This window comes from Lissotriton vulgaris, chromosome 1_1 (assembly GCF_964263255.1).
Source record: "Lissotriton vulgaris chromosome 1_1, aLisVul1.2, whole genome shotgun sequence".
NCBI classification, from domain to species: domain Eukaryota; kingdom Metazoa; phylum Chordata; class Amphibia; order Caudata; family Salamandridae; genus Lissotriton; species Lissotriton vulgaris.
The window spans coordinates 1,164,587,000-1,164,614,559 of NC_141685.1; the positions used below are offsets into that span (position 1 = coordinate 1,164,587,000).

General features: G+C 48.3%; 1 protein-coding gene across 2 annotated transcripts in view; it reads right to left on the reverse strand.

Annotated features, from left to right (window-relative positions):
• Positions 1–27,560, reverse strand: part of VDR (vitamin D receptor) — a 1,262,566-nt gene that overhangs the window by 428,891 nt on the left and 806,115 nt on the right. The gene's annotated exons all lie outside the window — the stretch shown is intronic.

Below are 27,560 nucleotides of genomic sequence, written 5' to 3' on the forward strand. Positions count from 1 at the left end.
GAACAATGCATTTAAAGTGCAACTAAACACTCGCTTTTCCAAAAACATAGGCAAAAATTAACAAAATTGAGAGGCAGAACTAGTCAAGTTCTTGGGTTAGCTTCTTCCTGTGGAGCTTCATTCACCACCCTTCAAGCCACTGCTACCAGTCCAATGTAAGAACACCGAGACTGATTGAAAGAGACTGGTGGTATCAAAGGGTAATCTGCTGTACACCCTATTTTCGCTAAGTGTGAGGATGAAAAGCTGCGCAATGCAACTCCCTCCCTAACTGTTTCCTCTAAAAAATAATTACCCAACATCGGCTCCGCCTTCAGTTGAGACAGATGATAGCCCTTAAGGCAGGTGAGGTGCATGCTACAAAGCAGAGGGGCGAATTAATTAAAGGAGCAGATGAGCACACAAACTATACTATAGAGATAAGCACCTACATAGACCTACAGGTGCGGCTGAGGAAACGTGTGAAGACATAGTAAGGTTGGGGCTTTGACAGCCACGGTAGTCTACTAGTTCATGGTTATACTCCACTAGCACAAGGGTGCTGCATAAATACAGATTTGTGGAGGACAGTGAACCATTTAAGAGCTTAGATTGCAAAATTTGTGGGAAAATGACAAATTAGAAGTGGACGTTTAAACCATAATAAAACTTCTGGATAGCGGCAGCTATCAGAGGATGTGAGATTACATCACACTAACTAGGACAGTGACTGAAAAGTTGTAATCTTGAAAATGAGTCAATGCAATGACACTGAAAAAGAAAACCTCAGTGTTTAGCTAGGTGGCCAAGGCTACATTTGAAAATGTGTAATTTGGTGATTGGACGGCATGAAGAAAGAGTATGCACCACTGAAGCTACTCTAATGGCTCAACTGACGAGTGGAAATTTGGGGCAATGAAAGCAGGAGCCATTTCTCGAGAATGAAGTCACAGAGTACGGCCGACAGGGACAGTCTGTTTTAGCACGTCACATGCTGGCTATTAAATCTCGCTTGCCCATTGTTTTTACTGCTCACTCACTCGCCTGTGCTCCCCTGGTCCGCCGCGGTTTGTGCCGTTTGTGCGGAGGGGCAGGCACCATCTTTTACTTCTGCTCCACACTGTCACTACCCCTGCAGCAGACCAGTGCTCCTCTCACACTGTCGCAGTCCCACCCAATTCCTAGTTAAAATAAAGTGCGCGGAGCGGGCGCTCGCAGCAGCCAGACTGCGCCTGTCCGTGCCTGACCGACGCCAGACACGCTGTCTTTTTCTCCTGACTGCAATCTCTCCTTCTAAAGGATGGCCATATTAAAATATACGAGTCAAGAACTCCATCTTCTTAAATCTTCTGTGCCCAGAATAGCTTCCCCACCCAATCACCTTTGAAGAACCATGCTACACACGGCAACAGCTCACCTAACAGAGTCACTAAAGGACCAAACAGCAAAAGCCTGTGCAATAATTCCCAACCCAGGCCCACAGACCTGACCAGCATATATTGCAATGCACGCGCTCTACCAAAGCATGCACTAGAAATCTGGTCCCTACTGGACTCGGAGAAACCCAATCTATTTTTCATAACAGAGACTTGGCTACAGTATTCTTCCCTACCTGATGTAACAATAGCACTTCCTCCTGGGTATCAACTGATAAGGCAAGATTGGAAAGATAAAAGAGGAGGCGGAATAGCGATCCCCTTTAATACTAATGCTAAAACTCACATTGTCGAATCCCATCAGTCAGACTGGGGCAAACTGTGCGTCTTTAGTATAGAGCTCACAGACAAAGAATCCTGGAAAGGCGCCCTCCTCTACCGTCCACCTGGCAATAAAACCCATTTCAGCAATAAATTGACCAAAATAATCGCGCCTCACATCTTAGCCACTAATAATTTCTTCCTACTTGGAGATTTTCAACTACCATGCGGAACTCTTGTCAGATCCCCACACTAAATATCTCACCACTAGTCTTGGTTCACTGGGTCTGGAGCAACTGGTAAAAAGCCCCATACATGTCGCTGGACACTACCTAGACCTCTTATTCTCCAATTCACCTAATGTCACTTATGACCACCTATTCCCAGTCTTATGGTCGGACCACTATGTAATAAAATTTCTGGTCCAAGGGACACAGACCAAATCTCCACCTAAGCGAGAATCAAAGCCAAGCCGATCATGGAATAAGATTCAGATAGAGCCCTTTATCACCCATTTTAACATTCCTCCCTCGTCTGAAACTACACACAACAACAAAGTTGCCAGATATCTGGAAAATGTAATTAGCAAGACCTTGGACATCACTGCCCCAGTAAAAGCCACAAAGTGTCCAGCCAAACTTTCCCCTTGGTTCACTCCCGACCTAAAAATTGATAAACTTATCGTCCGAAAGGCAGAACGTAAATGGCAACACACTAAAAAAGAAGCTGACAAACACTACTACAAAAAAACACATAGGAACTACATGGATCATACAGCCTCAGCAAAAAAGACCTACCTCTCAATCAGAATAGATCAGGCCTCCAACTCACAGAAGGAACTCTACAAAATAGTGAAAAAATTCACCAACCCAGCTGCATGTCAACCTCCTCTCACGGCATCTCAAAAATGGGTTGACAACCTTTCGTCCTATTTTGTAATGAAAATAGAGATCATTTACAGTCAGTTTCCACCTAACACTACACCCAAACAAGAGACGAACAAATCTCCCCCTCCTTCCATTGCACTCCCTCTCTCAAGCAATTCTGCACCATCACAGAGGAAGAGGTAGCTGTTACCCTGAACAAAATCCAATCAGGATCTCCTGATGACCCAGCATCCTCCCAGACTATATAAAAAATTGCCCCAGTCCTCATCCCACACCTAACGAAAATCTTCAACCTCTCAATATCCTAATCTACTGTCCCTACACATTGGAAGGAAGCCATAATCCAACCAATTCTGAAAAAAACCACGGCTGACCCAAAACAACTTGTCAACTATTGTCCTATCTCCCTCTTACCCCTATTTCGCAAGGTTATGGAATTGTTGATTAATGGCCAGCTTTATAAATACCTGGCCATTAATGAAATGGGGTAACCCAAACGATCTAGGAACAGTGTAAATGACGATATTATAAAACAATGGTCCAAAGACTATTATTTCACAGTGTCACAATTAGTCAACAATTTCACACTTCATTGGTAGAGTATAATATTCTACTCCTAATCAATAGATTGGACAATCTCACAACGCAACAGCAAAATAAATATTCAATGGTGATTTATTCATTTTTATACCACTCTTGAATTATGTAAATAATTATTACAATACATCTGGGTCATATTGGTTGCCCCAAGAGGAGCGTGCAAAAATAGAAAGAAGTGATAAAGTTATGTGATAAGAAAAAAAAAGGAATTGGCAAAGGTTTGCAAAGATAAGTGACATAAAAACACAGTTATTGTATTATACACAAGGATCCATAGTCATCCCTATACTAGCACCTGGCCTTTCATCAGTCAGACTTTACTCATAAGGTCAATCAGAAACCTATATTGGTAATTGTAGTGCACAAGGGAGTAACAATATATAGGTCCAGGTAAATATTAAATGGGCGTCGACGTTTCAACTCGACTTCGGGCCTCACAGTGAGTTAAGCCTGGGCCTTGCGAGTCTTCATCAGGACTGCAACGGGCAACCATACACCGTTGGGTGACCCCTAACGATGAAGAAGATTCTGATATGTTTTTCTGTTTTACATATTTCCTTGATCAATGAATGAAATGTCCTCCTTGTTGTTCGTGTATCAGATGGAAGAATCTCTCTGGACTTATTCAATCAGAAGTTTTTTTCGTAGCGACTGCCTGTATTTGTCAGTGGTGTCGAATATTCATATTCTAATTGTATCCTCGGCAGGATGCAGTTAATTGAAAGCGTCCCTTCCAGCTGGTGCCGATCATATCTTTTGTGGCTAATTATTAAGAATCCAAAAACAGAGGAGAGAACATGAATTCCGAATATCCCCTTCGAGTTAAAAACGCTCGCGTCTATTTGGTGGATCGCTAATTTGTGTATTATCTCGAGCCTAGCCGGCGTTTCTCGGACTTGGTCCCGAGCTAATTCGTGTATTATCTCGAGCCTAGCCGGCGTTTCTCGTACTCGGTCCCGAGAAGCATGAAACGGGAGGAACACTAAGTCATTGGTATATCGCTATAGTTGGTATGGCACAGATAAAGAACTGCATGTGCATCTTTGTGTCAAATAATATTCTAAGATTTTCGAGGGAAAAGGAGCAAGTAAAACAGTAGCGAAGGCTGCTTTGTTAGATATAAAATGCTGAAAAGAATAAAAATTCTGTTTTTAGGATCAAGTGTTTTTATTAGAATGTTTGTTGTTGATATACTTCAACTACAACCACTGGCAGGCGAAAAAGGCTAGTAAGTATATTTCAGGGAAGGGCAATTCAAATGTATAAAATCAAACATTAACTCTCATTTCACCCCTGCCCTTCCCCAACATCCAGAAGTGCCTCAATCAAACAGAGACTGGATGCCAGTCTATTCCCTATCTGCCATCCAGCCCCTGTGTCTTCCACCTTCCCACCTTGTGCATGCATTGTTTAAGACATTTGAAAACGCGTAAATACAGCCAAGCAGTATTTATTCAATTTAGGACAGTCCAACATTATATGTACAAGAGTATCTCTACCCCAACAATTTTCCAGCACTTGTCAGTGAGATTTAAGCCACCCTTGAGGAGTTTAGTAGGTATGTGATAACAAGTATAGCATCAATTTTGTTAATTCTTCTTTTGCCTTGAGATTTTCGATCAGTTGTGTGTGTTCTAATGAAGATATGTTTCCATTCGCTTTATGTAAGTGAGTGGCCTAGCTCCTCTTCTGCCCTGAAGTCTTAGTCACTGGTCTGATTTACATTAATACTTGGTACAGGCCCCTGAGAGAAATCTCTCATCACTGTCTTTAGTAAGAAGCCACTTCCTGAAACATGTGACCTGTCTGAAAGCGTGTGGTTGGATGGACGGGTGCATAGCCCAATACATTATTTGGCAATACCTGAACATCTCGGTCTCTGGTAGGCCAAACTCTTTTTATAATCTTGAATCAGTTCAATCATTCCTCTTCTAGAAAGAAGAACACATTGCGTTTTAATTCGTCTGTCCTGAAAAAGGTGCCATTATACCTTATGCACCGAAACGCGTCGACAAAGGACTTATTTTATTGTGTGTGTATACTGAATATGTTTATTAATTTGTGAACTTTTTGCTTTATTTAATATTTAAGTTTGATACATAATTAACAGTGATTCTGTGCCAGAATACCGCAATACGGAATTGTTAGAGAAAGGTGTGAATATTGTACCAGAGCACTGTACGAATATATTTGCAAAAATGTTTTTAATGAAGAATGAATTTGTTTTAATAAAATAAACTTTGAGAGATCTTAATTCAATCTAGTGTGGAGTTATAATAACATTTAGTGTCACGGTTTAAAAACAAAAGTTACTGGATATACATCTAGGCCTGTTGGTCACTAATATAAAAGTCTAATAACACAGAAAGGAAACTTTTTTGAAAACTGTCCTATCCTAGCACATCCTCAGTTTCTCAACTCAATGAAAAGGAGTTCCTTCAAGGCAGGAGAAAACTCGGAGTTGCCCATTAGCAGGGTGAATGGGGAGGGGAACAATATCAGGGCTTCTCCATGGTTTAGGCAACACTTTCCATTCAGAGACGTATACCTTTAACCCGGAAGAAATAGAGCCACACGTGATGTTACACGTTATGCAACCATGGCATTGTCTATATCGGCCAATCTGCAATGATTTGGTCTATGAAAAACCAGTGCTTGCCATTTTTGGATTTCCCCTATTCTACCAAACCATGTATTTGATAGACTTCCCAACAGCTGAAGATGTTGGGTGATCAAACTAACACTCTTTCTTCAGAAGAGACAATATCATTTTACATATGCTTTATAGTTATTAATGGTCCTTTAGCGGTTTAGATCCAGATATGGTGGAATAATCAGGGGCAAATTGGGTACAGTTAAAGTATATAGGGAAATATTGTTATCTTAATGGACAAAATTCGAACTATGTCAAGCGAGGGGAATGCAGTTCCTAGGGGGTAGAAGGAAAGAGAAAGACAAAACTTTTGTCATGTTGCCCTCACACACCCCAAAGGATGTCATGCTTCATCATTGGGCCTTGCTCATCGTCGGGCCGGCGCTACAATGTTCGACGGGCTCACCGTTTCCGGGGCTCTTTGTCGGAGATCTTCTTAGGAAGCCTTTGGGTGCGTGAGGGTAAGGGGCCAAATGTGGGATGTGGTGCACGTGTCAAAAGTGGCCAGCGCCTTGAGACCCTTTCGGGTGAGTAGCGCGCTGTACAAATGCCCATGATTGATTGATTGATTGGTCTAAAATAGGTCAGGGTCAGTCCTAAGCTCAATAAACTTCAATGGTAAGGTAGATCCTGCCTAGTTAAAAGAGTTGGATGCCCTAGAGGATTGTAATGATCCTACTGGGCTATCACTAGCGTGGGCTCAACATGTTTCGTGCCTAATTGTTCTTAAGGAATCGGTTGGCATTTCATCAGGATATATGTGTAATATTATCTGCACGACTGGTGGTCAGGTAACAGAAATTATCTGGGTGTAACCTGCAAAGGGGACTAGTAGTCCTGAACCAGGCTATGTTGAACCTGTGGAAAAAAGCCATAATAAAAAATGCAGGGTTTAGGCATAGGATGAGGGTAAGGGGGTAAGGGGGGTTAAAAATCTACAGGGAAAGGAAAAATGCTATAGGCCTGTAGTCCATGGTAGTATAGGTGCTATAGGCCTGTAGTTCATGGTGGTATCTGTTTTAGACTCAGTGCTTCAGATGAAACTTGCTCAGGTGTAAGGTGGGAGGGGCTGCCTGCTTTAAGGCAGTGTGGTTCTAGTGAGGTTAATCAAGAATTGTGCGTAGTTTGCTAGGGACGTAGGTCAAGACGGTGTGGCTGGGAAGGTTAATCGTATTCTTAATAGGCTATCTATTGGAAGCCTGTGGTCAAAAGTGGTCTTCGTACAGACTAGGTGATTAGTTGGGACCCTCTCCAGTATGAATTCCCTGCTGGAGGCAGTTTAACTCAGTAGAGGTAAAGCAAGCGGGGAAATTACTTAAGAGATTGCCCGATAGGTGAAATCAATGTCGCATCATGGGCTATCATCTGATCCTTTGTTCAGTAAGTAGTTCAGGGACGCGGTAATTGAATGCCAAGTATTACATAGGTATACAGTTGAGGCATGCGTCAATAGAATGCCCATATTCGTTATGTAAAAAGTGCCTGATAGCATAAAATTAGCACAAAATTATATCTAAATGGTATAGCAATCACATATTGTAGGAGCCATATGCCCCAAGTGAAGTATAATATCACCAACGTGATGCTGCAGTAGCCCCACTAAAAAAGCATCAATGCGTCTCCATCTGGTGGTAAGGTAGTTAGAGCAGGTAAAATGCATTAGCACAACATAGCAAAAGTATATGTTTAATAACGAATTAGCTGAGTTACTTCATAACCCGCAAGATACTGTAGTAGTGCCAACCCAACTCATTCATTGCAGTGTACAGAGCAACAACAGAATACAACTAAGCAGAAAGAAATATATGCCAATAGATAAAAGTTTTTTCGTGTGGTCACTCACCCGTGGTGCCAGGAACTACTGCCCGACGGGGGTGTAAAGGATCTCAAAGTTGCTACGCTCCTTTAAAGAAAGGAGATGTCCGTTAGTGTTAAATTATTAAAAAGGGTCGGGTGAAGGCATTAAGGCTTACCGTTCTCGTGCATAAGAGGAATACTCATGAGTGGCTGGCGGCAACTCGCCGGTATGCCTACCCCGTAGTTTGCCTTTCCGGAATCGGCTGAATTTCAGAGGAAGTGCTCAGGGAACGGGCTCGTACAAACTAGAACGCTATCTCGCGTCGCCATCTTGAGTTGGTGTTTGATAAAAATGTTATTGAGACCCGTGCACGCTATGATGGTACAGTAAAATAATGTTCCCAGATCTCTCTAGTTGGTCATATGAAGGTGCTATGTCGAGGAAATATCTGTGGAGTGGGCATGTATTACGTGGGCAGCCTGTGTGTGTGCTATATAACCCCAGTTAGAGGCGCTAGAGACAGGGATACTGTTGTCAGATGACCAGATCAAATAGTTGGATATAATATTGAAAAATTATCGTGAGGCCTGAGCGTATAACATCGTGTCTAGCCTGTGTATGTGTTGGACTGTGTTCTATTGCAGAGCCATAGCGTATGACAAAACAGTCTATATGAAGACAGTGTGTCGAAAATGGGTTGGGAATGATTAAACTATGAAAGTACAACGGCGACCTAGGGTGTCGGTACCGTGTATTATGGGCAGTGTCCCTAGATAGAACTACTGTGTTGTGGACAAGTGAGAGTCCAATGATTAGTAGGAGGAATGTGCTAGCTCGCAGGGTCCAAGGTGGGGTGCAGATAAAGCAGCGGTCTGCACAAGCAGAGGCTATTCAGGGGTGTGTGAACTGCTCTGTGAATGTGATTCCTAAAAAACTTCCCGGGATCATTTGTTTAAACTTGCCCATGGGATATCGTCATTAAGGCCTCGTGTGTTTCCTTAGAAATGTTTTTGTTGTGTTCCAAGATTGTCTATTGGAAATCGTTGAATGAATGCAATGTTTCTGCAAAGTGTGTGTACAGTTTTATTGTGGTTTTGCCACATCGGATATTGCTCCTGTGTTCCGTGATTCTTGTTTTGATCATGCGCGTGGTCATACCAACGTATTGGCGATTGCAGGAGCACGTTAAGAGGAATATGCAGTTGGTGGTATTGCAATTCGAATGTGTCTTTTGAGACCAGACTCAGGTGTCTGCTAGGGGGATAGTTTTTGTGGCTCTTGTCAAAGGGCATACCACACATTATCCACAAGGAAAAAGACCTGTAACTGGGGGCAGTCCCCACAGTGTGTTCTCCTGTGTTATGGAGGTCTTGGGTCTTGTGTTTACCACCATGTCTTTAATATTGGATGTTCTCTTGTAGGCGAATCTGGGTTTTTCAAATGTTCTCTCCCACCTGGAGGATCTTCCAGTTCTTGTTGATGACTTTTTTTTAGTAAATTGGACTCTGGGGTGAAAGTGGTCACACAGGTTAGAATGTCAGTTGTGGGTTTATTTTGTTTTTCCAGGAGAGCCAGTCTGTGGGTGTTCTGGGCTCTTTTACAGGCCTGGTTTATCTGTTTAGATGGGTATTGGCGTTTGGTTAAACTGTCATTGAGTTCGGAAGCTTGATTTCTGAAGTCCGCCAGCTCAGTGCAGTTGCGCCTAAATCTGAGATAGTACCCGTAGGGAAGATTCTCCCTAAGTGCTTTGGGATGGAAGCTCTGATACAGAAGGGGGCAGTGACTGTCAGTGGGCTTTTTGTAGGTAGTTGTCGTCAGTTTGTTGGCATGTCTTTTGATTAGAAGGTCCAGGAAGGGTACTTCGCTCCTGGAGCTATGAGCTGTGAAATTGAGAAATGGACTAAGACCATTGATCCATTCTAGAAAAGGTGTGATGGTCTCACTGGAACTTTTCCAGAAGATTAGGATGTCGTCGATATATCAATGCCACAACTGGATGTTAGTACCATAGGGGTTTGTCTCCGTGAGGATGTGCTGGCCCTCAAAGTCTGACATGTAGAGACATGCCAGACTTGGGGCGAAGGTACTCCCCATTGGAGTACCCTCTTTCTAATGGTAAAGACTCTTCTCAAATTGAAAAAAGTTCTCTGTAAGGGCAAGCTGTGCACATTCCATTATAAAGCCAATTGGTGTAGGAGCTGTCCAAGTGCCACTGTACAGGATTGATTCCACCGCCTCTAGGGTTGAGTTGTGGAATATTGGTATACAGGGCCTCCACATCCAGTGTAAGCAGTACATCTGGATGGAGACCCTGTTCATTGGAGAGTTCAATTAGTTTCAGGACTTCTCTGGTGTCTGGAGAAATGAGGGGATAGTGAGGACCAATGGTTGGAAGAAATGGTCGCAGAATTTGGAAAGGGGTTCTAGGATGGACCCTATACCTGAGACTATTGGTCTTCCCGGGGGTGGGATAACCCCTTTGTGTATTTTGGGTAGGATGTAGAAGTAGGGGAGTTTGGGATTCTTTGGCAGGAGGAAGTCCACCTTGTGTTTGGTAATCCAACCTTGATGGAGGGCAGCTGAGACCATAGAGGTAATTTTGGTGGTCAAGCGTTTGGTTGGGTCCTCTGTAATGGGCGTGCAGTACTGCCCGTTGTGAAGTAGTCGGAGGCATTCCTTTCTAGAGTCAATTGTAGACATGATGACGATTGCTCCCCCTTTGTCAGCCTCTTTTATGGTGATGGGAGGATCATTGGGCAGGTTTTTCAGTGCCTCAAGTTCTTGTTTCAAAGTATCCTGGCAGCTTTTTTTAGGACGTAAAAGTGTGAGGTCCTTCAGAACTGCTTTCTCAAAGGTCAAGTTTTCGGGAGGTACCATGCCGGCCTGCGGTGTGAAAGTAGAGGGGTTGCGAAGTCCTGTGTCGTTGCTAGGCCTGGTCTGTTCGTCTGCAAAGAAAGCCTTAAGTTGAATCTTGCGGAAAAAGTTTTGAAGCTTGCAGTTGTTGCAGAAATTATCGATGGTGGGTGTGGGTACAAACCCTAAACCTCGTTTGAGTATGTTCGTTTCTATGACTGAAAGCCCTTTCTCTGAGAGGTTCACGAATAGCTTTTCTTTTCCTGGTAGCTGCGTAGTTCCCTGGTTGATGTTGATGGCTGATCTTGCCATTGTACCTGTTTTTGTTGTTGGTTCCCTCTTCTTCTTCTGTCTCGTCCTCTGCCCCAGCCTCTGTCTAAAAAAGGTTGTGGTTGAAAGGGGGCAAATAATGGTTGAAGGACCGGAGGGTATTGTGGGTATTGCCACATTTGTGGGTGGAAAGGTACATGTCCTTGGTATAGTGGTCCTTGTTGGAAAGCTGTGGTCCATAACCTGATGGTTGGTTGCGTCTTTGTTGATTGTTGCTCAGTGAGTCTGTGCTGGAGTTACTGCCTGACGTATAGGTCCGTCTGTGGGATCTAGCACTGTCGTCGGAGGAGTAGTCATCCTTTGCCGGGGTATAATCATCCTTTAAGTAGGGGTGCACTTTCTTTTTTTGGGTTGGTCCTGCACTATCCTAGCCAGCAAAGTACCGGACCTGTCCGCCTCTGCATGTTGGCGACGCAAATATTCTTTATAATCAATCACTTGTAGCGGTTCTAACACCTCCGCATGGTCTATGTATCCCTCCTGCAAATGTCCCCTCTTCTCTGGGTCAAGGCTCGCCTCTCTCTCCAGAATCTTCAGCCTATCCTCAACATCGCGCAGTTTCCTATGTACCTCCTGTCGAACTCCCACCAATTTCCCTATCGCTGCCCCCCTGACCACAACTTTCATGGCATCCCAAACCAGTAGATTCGAAGAAGCGGAATCCAAATTTAGTCGAAAATAATCAGTGAGTGCCACAGATAGCAATTTACGGAAAGGGGGATCCTCCAAAAGAGCAGGGGTTAACCCTCCACGTCGGCACCAGGGTCAGCACCCTGCCCCACTGGAGCTTGATGGTAAGGGGTCGATGGTCGGAGAACGTCTTAGCCAAATATTCTAAGTTCCCCACTGTGGTAATAATTGAACTTGAACAAAGGAACCAGTCAATTCTAGTGTGTAAAGTATGTATGGGAGAGTAGAACAAGTATTCTCTATGGGTGGGGTATAATTCCCGCCATGCATCCACTAATCTCCATCCCACGACCCAAGAAGCAAATAGGTCGGTCAGTTTGCTAGCTCCCGCCGCCTGAAAGGGGGGGGGGGGGGGGGGGGGGGGGTTTGACCTGTCCATATGTAAATCTAGAACCGCATTCCAGTCTCCTGCCAGCACCCAGGGCAACCCCGCCCAGTCTGCCAATGCCCTTCCCAACTTGTGCAGAAACTTGTCTTGTTCATAATTTGGCGCATGCGCACTTCCTATTACTATTAATCTCCCATCTAAAGTACCCTTTACTAGAACGTACCTGCCTTGATCATCTGTCCTTCTCTCTATCTCTACGAATGGGACCCCATGACGTATCCATATGGTGGCGCCTCTGGAGAAAGCCGAGTAAGTTGTAGAGTATATCGTGCCCCTCCATTTCTTTCTCAATTTTTGTGATTCTGTGGTCATGAGATGGGACTCTTGGAGGAATTCAATCTGAGTGTGGTGTCTAAGAAGGAAAGAGTGAATCCGGTGACGCTTTTGAATCGCCCCCAACCCACGGACATTCCAGGTGATAAAATGATACATTCCTGCCGCTTCAGTCATATGTCATATAATTCGTGTATGAAGGAGTGTAGCCCTTGTGTAACCACTTCTGTGTATAGCGACCAGGAGTTCCCGTATACCCCAACCAAACAACATCCCCAACCGAACACGGCACAGCATTGAAACATTGCTGGGCCCAACATCAATACAAACAATATATTGTTCCAACTTGTGGTGCATACGCCAATGGGGGGATGGCTGACCATTAGCACCATCAGGGTCATTGTTCGCAGCTAGCTCCGAACACTCTACGGCAAATCACCCCGGGGGAGTAAGGATATATGCAATAAGTGAGCATGGAATGGAAGGGCGGGGACAAGAAAATATAACTGGGCCTCAGAAGGGCGAACCCCGTCCGACCTCGTTCCCTCCCCCCCAGTTACCCAATCTCTACAAGGCGTATTCTAGGTTGACCTTCACACCTAACTCTCGCTGGGCATTAAATCTTCAGCATAATATATCAGTAGGGCGCATTCATAAGGTACATCGCATCAATTAACAGTTTACAAAGGATATCATCTATGTTGTCACCATGCTGTCCACTGAAGGCGCTCGCCAATATTTTCAATTGTCCAGGATCTCATCCGCAGCTCTGGGTGTAATAGTAGGGAATAAAACAGCACTCTGATCAGACTGGATCGTACTATCCTCCGAGTCAGTTCTAATCTTGTTTGTGCCCTCTCGGAAGGCACCCACAGTCTCCAGTGCTCCCAGTTGATCTTTCTTCTGTTGTTTCCTCGTCGGGCCTGGACGTCCATTCCTACCAACCGGGACAAGAGACTCTCGCATTTCCTGTTCAGGGTCATCCTACGGGGTCATGCTTGGCTGTCCCTGCACGGATCCTTGACTGTCCGTCAATTCCATCACCTCCAACCATTACTCCACATCCGAGGGACTCTAAAAAAAATATTTCTTTTGCACATGAATGACCTTCAGTCGGGCAGGAAAGAGGAGAGCATATTTCAAACCGGCCCTCTGTAACTTCTTCTTCATCGCCTGAAACGACGAACGATGCTTATGGACCATACTGGTATAATCTGGGTATAGTGAAATCCTGTGATTTTCGAAGTGAATCGTTGACTTCTCCCGAGCCTTCTGTAGTAGGATGTCGCGGTCCCTATAGTTAAGGATTTTCACTATCAACGGCCGGGGCGGTCGGCCAGGCCGGGGGCCGACCCGATGGGATACTGTGCGCCCTTTCCACACAGAAGTACGGGGAGAGTCCCTCATTGGCCACGTGGTCACGAAACCATTGTTCCATGAAGTCTGCTGCGCTGTTTCCCTCACATCGTTCCGGCAGACCTATGACGCGTACATTATTATGTCGGTTTTGACCCTCCGCATCCCCCATCCGGTCTGTAAGTGAGGTAACCTGTTGTTGGAGTTGTTTTATGGAGGAAGAATGGTCTGCCACCGTGGGCGCCAGATCTGTAAGGGCCAGGCCCTGATCCTTAACCCTATCCACCAGCTTATCATGATCAGCTTTCAGGAGGGACAAATTCGTGGTTAGGGCCCCCAGTTGTTGCTCCATCGCAGCCCTAGAGTCCTGTATATCCTTCAGGATCAAGTCCAATTTGTCCGCCGACGGCTCCCCGCCATGTCCAGCTCCCACAGCCCCAGATAATGTCCGGCTGTCTCCCGCTCCTGAACCAGTACATGTCGCCTCCTGATCTCCCAGATCCTCCAGTCCCTTGGCCCCCTTCCAGACCATGGTTAGTGTAAAAAGCAGGGAGATCCCTCAACCGGCCTCCTCGGATCAAAGGCAATCCACCCTTCGCACTCCGCGTTCCGGAGTAACCCAATGCCAGGGCTGCCAATAGGTGATGTCGAAAGGGCTTCCAGAAGGCAGAACGGGCCGTACAGTAACAGATTGTCTAGGGCAGAAGGGTGATAAAGAGTCAGGAGCCCAGCTCGCAGGATTCCGAAATAGGGTAAATCCGTCGTAGCCACCAGAAATCCGACAAGGCCCCCCCGACGTCAATGGCCCAGATCACAGCGATCTTCCTGTATCTCCAAGGTATAGAGAGCGACCGCGACCACCAGCCGGCGCACCGGAATGCAGCCGCCGCCACTCACCGATCGTCAGAGTCTGAAAGGTGGCCGGCACTGTCCCGATGCAGACTTATGGTATGGGGCGGCCGTCCCCCTCCTCACCACAAGCGTCGCTTCTGGGGCCAAGATCTCCTCCTCCGTACCACTCAAGGCATCGGGCACTCACGCCGGCCGGGCCGCCGCTCGACGAACAGCCCCCCTCCTACGATAGGTAAATGCGCCGCCCAGCAGATGGAGAGGAAGACGGGGGAGGGGAGGGCGATCCGCGATCCGGGGCCACGCCACACTTCCACTCCGTAGGATCCCTCACCTTCGCATCAGACCCTCCGTCCAATGCCCTCAGGCGCCCGATGACAGCCAAGAGTTGTTTGTCCCCGGGCCGGGCTCAGGTGTCTGCCGCCGGCGTTGTCCCCAGCTCGTCACAAGTCCAGTATTTAGGCCCCCAGGGTGAATGTTGGGTGTCTCCGGTCGTGCAGAGATACGTGGACGGGGGAAGGGTAGCTGGCGGAAACCTCCGGTCCCCAGGTCGCAGCAGGGTAAACTGCAATGACAGCCTCCGCGGCTTGAATTCGGTCAGGCGGTCGTCTCACCTCCCACTTCCGCCCGCACTGGAGGTCCTCATCACAAGGCCGCAGCAGGCCGCACCTCGTCTGCTCCGCCCGACAGGGCAGTCGCGAGCAATCCAGAGCAGCAACTCCGGTCAGGAGTGTCCACACCACTTCCAACTCCTGCAGAGACGTCTGGGCCCCCACGGGAGCCCAGCAATAGCCCGGGTGAAGCCGGAGCTTTATCGGCAGCCTACCACCATCGTGGCTGGCTAGCCACGCCCCCCCCTCACAGGTAGTGGAAGTTGACGGTTGGAGAGCACAGGGGTTGTGCGGCGCTCATAGCAGACTGCAGCCTGAAGAGTACCTGCATCATTGTGGAAATAGTGTGATGGACTGACTACCTGCGCTGGCGGCCAATGGAAGAGAGAGGGAGAGTCGAAGGACAGTAAGCCCACAGCGGGGAAATGTTTTACCTGGAATGTAAGGGGGCTCCACACCATGCAAAGGCGGCACAAGGTCAAGTCAAGTCAAGTCACAAGATTTGTATAGCGCACTACATACCCAGAGGGTTTCAAGGCGCTTAGGAAGGGGAGGAGGATCAATTGTCAAATATCCACGTTTTAAGCTGCTTTCTAAACGCTAGGTGATTCTGGGTGAGGCGAAGGTAAGCGGGGAGTGAGTTCCATGTTTTGGCAGCCAGGTATGAAAAGGATCTGCCTCCCATTGTGGTCTTGTTGATGCGAGGTACAGTGGCGAGGGCTTGGCTGGAAGAGCGAAGTTGGCGGGAGGGGTGTAGAAGGACAGTCGGGAGTTGAGGCTATCTGGTCCGATGTCGTAGAGTGATTTGTGTGCGTGGGTGAGCAGTCGGAAAGTGATCCTCTTATTGACGGGTAGCCAGTGGAGGTCTTTAAGGTGACCAGAGATGTGTTCGTTGCGTGGGATGTCTAATATGAGCCTGGCTGAGGCGTTTTGGATTCGTTGTAGTTTCTTCTGGAGTTTAGCGGTGGTACCTGCGTAGAGGGTGTTTCCGTAATCCAGTCGGCTCGTGACTAGAGCGTGGGTGACTGTTTTCCTTGTTTCGGAGGGGATCCAGCGAAATGTTTTTCTGAGCATGCGAAGAATGTTAAAGCAGGAAGAGGATACGGCGTTGACTTGTCTGTTCATTGAGAGTGAAGAATCCAGGATGACGCCAAGGTTCCGTGCGTGGTCTGTCGGGATGGGTGCTTTTCCAAGGGCTTCCGGCCACCAAGAGTCGTCCCATGAAGAGGGGGATGTACCTAATATGAGGACTTCTGTTTTGTCTGAGTTCAGTTTCAGACGGCTTTGTTTCATCCATTCGGCGACTTCTTTCATTCCTTCGTGTAAGTTAGTTTTGGCGGTGCTGGGGTCCTTGGTGAGAGAGAGGATCAGTTGAGTGTCATCCGCGTAAGAGATGATGTTGAGGTTGTGTTGGCGGGCGATGGCCGCGAGGGGGCTCATGTATACGTTGAAGAGGGTGGGACTGAGTGAGGATCCTTGAGGTACACCGCAGATGACTTCAGTGGCCTCTGACTTGAATGGTGGGAGGCGGACTCTCTGGGTTCTTCCGGTGAGGAACGAGGTGATCCATTCCAATGCTTTTCCTTGGATTCCGATGTTTCTGAGGCGTTGTAAAAGGGTGCTGTGGCAGACTGTGTCGAAGGCTGCAGAGAGGTCGAGGAGGATGAGGGCGACTGTGTCTCCATTGTCTAGTAGAGTTCGAATGTTGTCTGTTGCTGCGATAAGGGCGGTCTCAGTGCTGTGTTTGGCTCGGAAGCCAGATTGTGAGGGGTCGAGTGATTTGTTGGCTTCGAGGAAGGCGGCGAGCTGGTTGTTGACGGCTTTCTCGATGACTTTGGCCGGGAATGGAAGAAGCGAGATGGGACGGTAGTTTTTGAGTTCGGTGGGGTCTGCTGTTGGTTTTTTCAGAAGGGCGGTGAGTTCAGCGTGTTTCCAGTCTTCAGGGAAGGTAGCGGAGTTGAAGGAGCAGTTGATGACGTCTCGGAGGTGCGGAGCTATAACGGAGTCTGCTTTGTTGAAGATGTGATGAGGGCATGGGTCTGTGGGGGATCCAGAGTGGATGGAATTCATCAGGCGGATGGTGTCCTCAGTGGAGATTGGGTTCCAGGCGTTAAGGATGTTTGCGGGGGGAAGATGGTCAGGAGATGGTAGGGTGGGTTGGCTTCCGGATTGGTTGTCGAAGCTGTTGTGGATGTCAGCAATCTTGTTGTGGAAAAAAGAGGCTAGGGAGTCGCAGAGGATTTGAGAGGGGGTGATGTCGTTGGAGTTGGCCGAGGGGTTGGAGAATTCCTTGACGATGTTGAAAAGTTCCTTGCTGTTGTGGGCGTTGTTGTCAAGTCGATCCTTGAATGCTGTTTTCTTGGCTTTACGGATAAGTTAGTGGTGAGTACGGGTGGCGCTTTTGAAGGCGTCCTTGTTGCTGGCGGATGGGTCTTTTTTCCAGGCCTTTTCAAGGGAGCGGCACAGTTTCTTGGACTTCTTGAGATCCTCGTTGAACCATGAGGCCTTCTTGTTTCCAAGTTTGTGTTGACGTTTTTTCAGTGGTGCTAAGGTGTCGGCGGTGTTGGATAACCAAAGGGAGAGGTTGGAGGCGGCTTCGTTGGCGTTAGAAGAGAGGGCTGGGGAGGTTCGAAGGAGCGATGTGGAGATCTGATCCGTGGTGATTTTGTTCCAGTTTCTTTGTAGAGTTGGTTGGGTGTGGATGATGGGTTTCGGCTTGTTGTAGGTGAAGTGAACGCAGCTGTGGTCAGTCCAGAGGAGATCTGTAGTGTGGCTGAAGGAGACATGGTTGCTGGAGGTGAAGATGGGGTCGAGTGTGTGACCTGCGATGTGGGTGGGGGAAGTGACCAGTTGTTTAAGTCCGAGGTTGGCGAGGTTGTCTAAGAGGGTGGCGGTGTTGCGGTCGTTGAACTTTTCAAGGTGAAAGTTGAGGTCTCCCAGAAGGATGTAGTCTTTGGAGGGGAGTGCGTGTGGGGTGATGAAATCTGTGATGTCTTCACTGAATTTTGCGCGGGGTCCTGGTGGTCTGTAGAGGAGAGTGCCTCTAAGAGTTGTCTTGGGATCGATGTGGATCTGGAAGTGAAGGTGTTCGGAGTTAGTGAGGTTGGCGTCGGAGCTGGTGGAGATGCGGATGGATTTCTTATGGACGATAGCGATTCCTCCTCCTGTATGGTCGGTGCGGTCCTTGCGTGTGATCTTATAGTCATCAGGGATAGCGATGGCGATGTCAGGTGCGGAGGAAGCGTTCATCCATGTTTCCGTTAGGAAGGCGACGTCTGGAGAGACGGTGTCTAGTAGATTCCATAGGTCAATGGCGTGTCTGTGGACCGAGCGGGTGTTGAGAAGGATGCATTGTAGGTGGTTGGGGTCGGGAATCTGTGGTGTGGTCGTAGCGGAGATGTTGTCGGTGCCGCTGAATTTGCAGGAGAAGCAGGAGAACGGTCCATGGGTGCGTCCGGGGGCGGCTTGGACGCAGTTGGGGGCGCGACCTGGATTAAGGGCTAGGAGGGTGGCGGCATCGTAGGTAATGCGGGAGGACTGGGCAGCGCAAGGGGCAGGGGGTCTGGCGCAGGGCGCGGTCCAGGCACGGACGGGCGTAGACGGGCTTACCTTTGGCGCACCTTCGGCGTGTCCGAAGCGCGTGGACGCTGCGCGTTGGGACATCTGACATAAATGGAGAGTGGAGGGGGGCGGAGCGTGGGAGGGTCCGCTGGGAGGCGTGGACGTGGAGGCGGGTCAGGGGCAAAGCACAACAACAAGATGGTGGGGGGGCTGGAAAGTGAAACCGGGAGGGCGCAATGCGAAGGCTGGTAATTTCGAATGCTAATAGGTACCAGCGTGCTCACACAGAGAGTCCCGGTAAGAGCGCTGACGATTTTTGAACAACCTGTCTAAAATGAATGCACTGCAGGTTAAAAGCGCTGCCAAAACTACGTGCACAAATGAGTTATAAAGCGCTGCCTCTAGGAAATGCACAGAGCTGATTGAGAGGGTTACAACAACGATACCAGACTGCAGGCGAGTCACAGGCAAAACCAGATTCAGCTGTGGGCTGTGGACGCTGCACTGGGCTGGGAGCAGGGAGCGAGGGGAGCGGCCGTGCAGGACGATGTCCAGGCGGTCACAATCAGTCCTGGGAGGAGGTGAGCTCTCTATCCGTGGGTGGGAGGGTCCGCTGGGAGGCGTGGACGTGGAGGCGGGCCAGGGGCAAAGCACAACAACAAGATGGTGGGGGGGCTGGAAAGTGAAACCGGGAGGGCGCAATGCGAAGGCTGGTAATTTCGAATGCTAATAGGTACCAGCGTGCTCACACAGAGAGTCCCGGTAAGAGCGCTGACGATTTTTAAACAACCTGTCTAAAATGAATGCACTGCAGGTTAAAAGCGCTGCCAAAACTACGTGCACAAATGAGTTATAAAGCGCTGCCTCTAGGAAATGCACAGAGCTGATTGAGAGGGTTACAACAACGATACCAGACTGCAGGCGAGTCACAGGCAAAACCAGATTCAGCTGTGGGCTGTGGACGCTGCACTGGGCTGGGAGCAGGGAGCGAGGGGAGCGGCCGTGCAGGACGATGTCCAGGCGGTCATGCTTACTTGATACGTAGGGGGGTGCAGGTGGCACTCCTTCAAGAAACGCATATTAATCGGGCTGAAGGAGCAGCATTGAAGAAGAGGTGGAGAGGGCAACTTTTTTGTACAACTTATTCAGCCTTTGCCAGGGGCGCCTTGGTGTGGGTTAGCGGTACAAAAAGGGGTGGTGATGGACAGAGAATCTGAACCAATCAAACACTCACACCCAGTCAGCAGATCTGGGTTTAATCCATCACCGTTCTTTAGCCCACTCTGCCACCCCAGTTCAGACATGGCCACATGCAAATCAGTCGACCCTGTGCCTCATGGGAACTGTCCAGCCCGAACTGCCAAGCCATGCCTTACCTGGACGGGAAACAAGCTTCCTAGGACCAGTTTCTGGCATTACAGCCGTCTTCAGCCAGGCTTGCTTGAATCCAGTGGCAAAGTGAGCAAGGGACTCACGTCTGAGCATACCCTGCCAACTTATGGCGAACAAAGCGGTATAAAAGGGGGTGCTGATGGACGGAGCATCTGAACCAATCAAACACTCACACCCAGTCAACAGATCTGGGTTTAATCCATCACTGTTCTTTAGCCCACTCTGCCACCCCAGTTCAGACATGGCCATATGCAAATCAGTCAACCCTGTGCCTCATGGGAACAGTCCAACCCGAACTCCCAAGCCATGCCTTCCCTGGACCGGAAACAGGCTTCCTAGGATCAGTTTCTGGCATTACAGCCGTGGGCTAGAGTGGGGGTTCCTTTTCAGCCAATGCAGCAATTGATTGACACAGAGGGAAGGTTTGTGGCGGTGCTAGGGCGGCTAAATGGAGTGGATGTGGCTCTGTGCAGTGTGTATGCTCCTAATGTTGACCAGCCCTCCTTTTTTGAAAGATTATCGGGGAGCTTGGCCCCATACTTAACGGGTGCAATGATAATGGGGGATATTTCAACTCCATAGCAATTGTGGAAAGAGATCAATCCAACCCCCTGCTTTCCGGTGCCTCAGTACATAGGGTCTTGTCTCCAAGGGAAGGAGGGCATGGCAAAATAATTAGGGGCTGGTTGACACGTGGCGTGCCCAACATCCGGAGAAGAGGGATTATTCTTATTATTCTGGCCTTCACGACTTACATGTGCGCCTAGACACAATATTATGAACCCCAAATGTCCACTCTAAGATGATAGGCAGTGAATATTTAGTGAGGACAATATCAGATCACAACCTGCTACTAGTGCGAATACAATGGAGCCGGGAGAAGTCTCTCATACTGACCTGGCGATTCCTCCCGGAGGCACTGGAAGATCCGGTCTTTAGTGAGGAGTTGGGGAGGGGCATTGATAAATACATTGAGAAGAATGAGGGGACGGCAACCTCAGCGGCAATTGAGTGGGACGCGTTTAAGGTAGTGACCAAGGGTATCTGCATTATCAAGGAAGTGGGAGTGAGAAAAACGTTATTGGTGGACTTGGAGGAAGCGGAATGCAGAAAGAGAGGTGGAGAGGGACCGCCTGGGAAGTCCAGGATGCAGCAGGAAGTAACGGAGGCTAGAGAGGCAGTGGTGGTGCAGGTAGGGAGACTGCGCTCCTTTGACTATAAGAATTATAGAATACGGATGCATGCAAAGGGGGACAAATCGAGCGCCCTGTTGGCGTGGTTGGCTAACCCGATACCTCGGGGAGTCCCGATACTGGGCCTGCTGGATCCCACAGGAGAGTTGGTGCACACACAAATAGGGATTAATAGCTTGTTTCTTGAACATTACACTGAGCTCTATAGTAGCCAATTCACTAAGGATGCGGATGGCATTGGGGAGTACCTAGAAGAGGTGGCCTTGCCGAGATTGAGTAGGGAGCAGGGAGACTTGCTGGGTAATGAGATCACGGTGGGAGAGATTCGGAGCGCGATTAAACATATGGCCCGTAACAAGATGCCTGGGGTGGATGGCATACCCATAGAATTCTACTCCAAATAGGCGGACTGTTTGCCTTCGCATCTGCAAGTGGTTTATAAGGAGGCACATGCAGTAGGGAGCCTGCTTACAACGACCAGTGAGGCTATTATCATCCTTCTCCTGAAGCCTGGGAGGGAAGCTACAGATATGAAAGCATACCGCCCTCTATCAATGCTGACGACCGATTACAAAATCCTGAGTAGGATCCTGGCGTCCCGCCTGCTCCCATACATGGCGCAATTAGTGCATCGGGATCAATCTGGTTTTATACCTAAGCGTAACACGTTGATTAATGTGAGACGATTGTTACAAATTTTGGAGGGGTGCCAGGATCCCGCATCGACTGCCTTGATTCTTTCAGTGGACATTCAGGTAATGCGCAAGCTGGGGCTGGGGGAAGCGTTCGCGAGGTGGACCCAAATACTATATAACTCAGCGACGGCGCAGGGAAGAATAGGAGGGACAGTGTCATCGCCCTGCTCAGTGGGACGAGGAATGCACCAGAGCGGCTCTCTGTCCCCGTTCCTGTTTGCACTGGCGATGTGAGCTAGGTCAGGAAGGCATTATGCTGGGTTGGAGGTGCGAGGGGAAGTATACTATATACTATATATATCGCTTTACGCTGATGATCTGTTGATGTTTTTGGCTGCTCCTGGAGAGATAGTCACGGGAACGACGGAGCTGTTGCGGCTGTTTGGGGAAGTATCGGGGTTGTGTGTGAATTGGGAGAAGACTTGTCTTTTCCCGGTGTGTCGGACCATGGACGCTCCTGCTAGACTGGAGGGAATAAGATGGAAGCACTGTTGCCTGTCATATCTGGGAACTAACATCTACCATGAGCAGGCGGATATATTGGAGGGCAATGTGAACAGAGCAGTGCAAGAGATTAAAGGGAGTATGGCATTCCTGAGCACTTTGTCCCTTTTGGTAGTAGGCAGAGTAGCGCTACTGAAAATAGTGGCACTGCCTCGACTTTTATATTACTTCAGGACCCTGCCGATTTGGATCCCGGGATCGGTGTTTCAGACGCTTAGGTCCATGATAGGGGGATTTCTATGGGGAAGCGGCAGGCGGCGGGTGGCACTGTCAACGATGATGAGGCCCAGAGCAGAGGGAGGATGAGCGGTCCTTGACTTCGAAGTGTATTATTTGGAAGCCCAATTACAGTGGCTTATGCAAGCGGTGACCCAGGAGTTTAGAGGACCGGATAGTCCGGAGGACAGATGGTTACCACGGCACATTATGTCTTTTGTTGTCCTTGGCTAGCAATTGCGAGTTGAAACACTGACGAATGAGGAGAAAGCACTTAGAGCATGCTGGAATAGATACAAGCGTAGGGGGGGGGAGTGGGTAATCCGTACGCACCGGAGATACCCCCCGGCATGTGCACGGCCCTCCCGCATGGAGGGGACTGGGCAGCACTAGCACTAGCAGAGTGGAAAGATCTGGAGTTGAAAATGATCGGGGACCTGTATAAGGAGGGGGCCCACTTGCCTTTTCAGGCACTGCAGGAAAGATAGGGGTGATTTTTTGCTACATGCAGCTCTGTTATCTGCGATTCAGAAACACTGGGGGGCAAGGGTTGTCAGAACTTCAGTAGTCCTTGACATGCCAATATGTGGTAATGACAGCGGGGATGGTAAAGGCAGTCACATGCCTATGTAGGTGGATGGTGGAAGAGGGACTGCAGCCATTGAATCGGTTCCGTGAAAGATGGGAGACGGTCCTGGGTAAGGATATACCGGAAACGACCTGGAATAAAATTGTGGAAAGGGCATGGAAAGGCACGCAGAATTCCGGATTCCAACTCATTCATTTTTACATTCTCTAAAGGGAGTATCTAACTCCGGAGCAGATAACTAAACATTTCCATGTGGACTCGGCATGCTGCCCCAGGTGTCGCACGAGTGCAGCGGACTTCCAACACATGATGTGGAGTTGCCCACAGCTGGAAACTTATTGGGAGGAGGTTGTCGGGGTATGGTGTGGAGCAACGGATAGGCAGATAGAGCCTGACATGGGAGCATGCATACTGCACTGGTTTCCGCATACAGCGCGAACTAAGATCAAAAGCAAATTTATTGATTTGGGGCAGTTGTTGGCCAAACGAGAACTAAAAAGGCAGTGGAAATCAAAGTGGGGGCCTAGCGTGGTGAGATGGAAGGTGGAATTAGAGAACTGGGTGGCTAGTGAGAGCATGGTCAGGCTCCAACAGGCCAGGAGAGTGAATAACGAAAAAGCGATGGAAACTGCACGGACGTGGGAAGCATTGGTGGCATTGCTGAAGCTCCCGGAGCCGGACTCAGATACTGACTCACTGGAGGCGCCTCAGGAACGGTGAAATATGAGGGCAAAGGAGTAGGAGTGGAGACAGCGTGTGAGGGAGAACAGCCCAAATGTAATAGGAGACCCGCACACCCTAGCACAATGTGAATGTTTGATTATCCTTGCTTATATTGCATGGAGCACACCGGTGGAGGGGGAAGAGGGGAGGGGGGGAGGGGCAAGAACATGCAGGGGGCACCAAGATTAAAGACCAATATGCTGTGCGGTGATATTGCATGTATAGAATAATGATGATACGGACAGGAGGCGAGAAGGAATGTTAACTTAATGTAGATCGGATTAAGATACGATTGTTAACCCGAAGGCGGACAGCGACTTTTCATGTATTGTAACAAGGAATGTGCCCCATTTTGAAATTGGGTACTGGATACAAGCAAACGTGGCTGAAGATGGCTTGAATGCCAGAAACCGGTCCTAGGAAGCTGTTTTCTGGTCCAGGGAAGGCATGGCTTCGCGGTTCGGGCTGGACTGTTCCCATGAGGCACGGGGTCAGACTGATTTGCATATGGCCATGTCTGAACTGGGGTGGCAGAGTGGGCTAAAGAACCGTGATGGATTAAACCCAGATCTGTTGCCTGGGTGTGAGTGTTTCATTGGTTCAGATGCTCCGTCCATCACTACCCCCTTTTGTACCATTTTGAAATGAGTCATGTGCAAAGGGGGTTTTGCCTGTGTTAAAAAACAATAAAAAATACTTTAAAAAAAAAATCTGAGAAACACAGGACTAAGGTTTTTAATCCTGCATGGTGACAGTTCGAGCATCAAGGTTGTAGGAAGGGCCTGGAGAATAAACACACAAGAAGCGCTGGAGTAAGCCACAGAGAGGAAATTGAGGAAAAGTCTATATCTTTGAAGACTCAGGTACTCAGTCCGGTTTACTACCATAGTAGGTTTAATGCCACTAAACTGATATCAAGTCCTTAGCCTAGTTCTTCCACTCCACTAAAGTTTGAAGAAGATCTCAAAGCCTTGACTCAAGGAGTCATGGAGAGTCTGGCGTGGATGTGAAGGAGGGAGCGAGGAAGAAGACGTCAAGGGAGTGGGTGTCATGGGAACCACCAGTTTGGATGGACTTTAAGGAGACTGGGTAATTTACTGGTTTTGGCAGGATTATTCAGGTGAGTGGGATGGGTGAAGCTTGTTCCACAGAAAGCAAGGCTAACGATTGAGGTTTGGGCGCGTTTATATACACTCTTGAAGGTTCAATTGATGTAGCTGGATCATGTGGGGCACATGGCCGTCTGGAAGGTTCTCGAACCTTAGGGAAACACGTGTTCATATGCCGTCTTTATGCTTATAGAATGGGCAGGTGCTAGCTGTTGATCGGAATCAAATTACAGGAAACAAATGTATCATTTTTGCTTGACCATGCAAATAGAAAACCCCACCAAGGACTCAGTAACAACGAGAGCAAGCCTTGCTATTGGTTTGAGGAACTATGGAGAAGCTTACAGAGATTCGATTGTAATGGAAATTTGGGGTGCTATGAAAGCATTGGTCATGAGGGTGCAGGGGAAACATCAGACAAGAGTCTGTTAGGGGAGACATCAGTTATAAGCAGTGTCACTGGAATCATGCGATTGTGCAGTGATTTTTGCATAGTTATAGATTTTATGTATTTTCTACATATTGCATTATCTGCTGCATAATCGGCAGAATTTAGACAAAAGAAAAGTTGTTTCTAGCTCAAACGATTCAAAAGTGAGTAAAAACACAGCAACACGTGTTGCCACACAGTGGAAGGCCCTATGCAAAGGTGGAATGGTCACCTTTCTGTTGCTCTTTGCTTATATTTAGGTGTTAAACTGGTACTAAAGATGCCCCACTAATGCCCAGACGGTGTTGAAATTTTTTAATTTGACACAATAATGACGTAAGAGTATCACAAAAAATGCTGCACAATGCAGCATAATTTGCCTTTCCTTGCTGCACAATTTACTTAACCCTGCCACATAATTTGGCCATCTGCTGTGCATAATTCCAGTGGCCCTGGTTATAAGGGTGTTGGGCGAACATCAGACATGATGGTGTTGGGGGTATATCAGTCATGATATCACAGCGTGGCATAAAGCAACGTGAGCCCTGTGCGCTAGAAGTTGTACACAGAGGGTGCAGGGGATGTGACAATATATATAGTATTGCCCTGTCTAACCTTCACAAGTAGCAGCCACCCTATGTCCTCTAAATAGATGTTCAACATCGCAGTTAGGGTTTTCAGTGAGAATAGTATTTCTAACCCTAGTCCTTTTGGTAGCAGCAAGGGAGAAGAACTGCCTTGGGAACCATCTAGATCTGAGACAAGCCTGGTCTTTTTTTTTTTAAAAAGATGTGCTTCTTGCGTAAACATAACTCATAATTTGTCTTATTAAGCATATTGAGCGCCCACACCAGACGAGTTGCGCGAAGCTATTTTCGCCCTCTCGAACGGCAAAGCTCCTGGCCCGGATGGGCTGCCAGCCGAGTATTACAAGGCCGGTTCTGATATGCTGATACCTGAGCTACTCCGGACGTACTCGGCGGCTCTACAGGACTCGCCCCTCCCCCAGTCAATGAATGAGGCGAACCTGGTATCTCTCCTCAAACCAGGCAGAGATGGCACACGTCTCGGCTCATACCGGCCTCTGGCGCTTTTAAACACAGATTATAAGATACTGGCATCGACACTGGCCCGACTATTAGCACCACTGGTACCCGACCTTGTACACGGGGATCAGAATGGTTTCGTGCCCACGAGAAGCACCTCACAAAATATCAGACGGCTGTTTCGAGTACAGGCATATGCAGTGCGAAGGTGGCCACGGTCGGGATGCTTAGTCTTGGACTTGGAGAAAGCCTTCGACTCGGTGGAATGGCCCTATTTACTGGCGACACAACGTAAATTCAATCTAGGCGATGACTACATGGAACTGGCCAGTCTACTATACAGAAAGCCCGAAGTACGAGTCTGCACGGGCAAGCTGCTGTCCGCTCCCATTAAGATCAGACGCGGCACTAGACAGGGGTGCCCGTTGTCTCCGCTGCTCTTTTCATTGGCAATGGAGCCCCTCGCAGAGTCACTGAGAGGCAGAGGCGCGGCCTGGGGAATCCCGTTAGCAGATGGAACATACACAGTCTCGCTTTATGCAGACGATCTGCTCCTGTACATTAGGGACCTGACCCTGTTGCCGCCGGAATTGATGGACATCTTCCGAACTTTTGAGGCGATGTCAGGACTCACGTTGAACTGGGCCAAATCGGGGGTGTACTCGTTGGCCCCGACACTTCGGAACCCGAGATTAGGATCGGCGAAGCAAGGCTCGCCTGGTACCCCACTACGTTTCGATACCTGGGAGTGCACATCTACAGAACCCTGCCTGAAGTGCTGGACGGTAACTTGACGAGAGCCATCACGTCCATACGATCGTAAATCTCCTTTTGGAAAACCCTCTCACTCAATGTGCCAAGCAGAGTAACGCTAGTGAAAATGATTGTTGTATTACTACGCCAACATCCCAGTTTATGTCCCGAACCGTCTATTCAGGGAGTTAGAAACCATGAGCAGGGATCTTATTTGGAACACAGGGAGACCCCGAGTAGCGCTGAGGAAACTATATGCCCCTGTAGAGGCCGGAGGCCTGGCGGTGCCCAACCAGGAGCTTTATTATCTGGCAGCACAACTGCAATCGGTGTCGGCCTGGCTTGGTGGCAGAAACTTGGATGATTCGGCCACGGAGATGCTGTC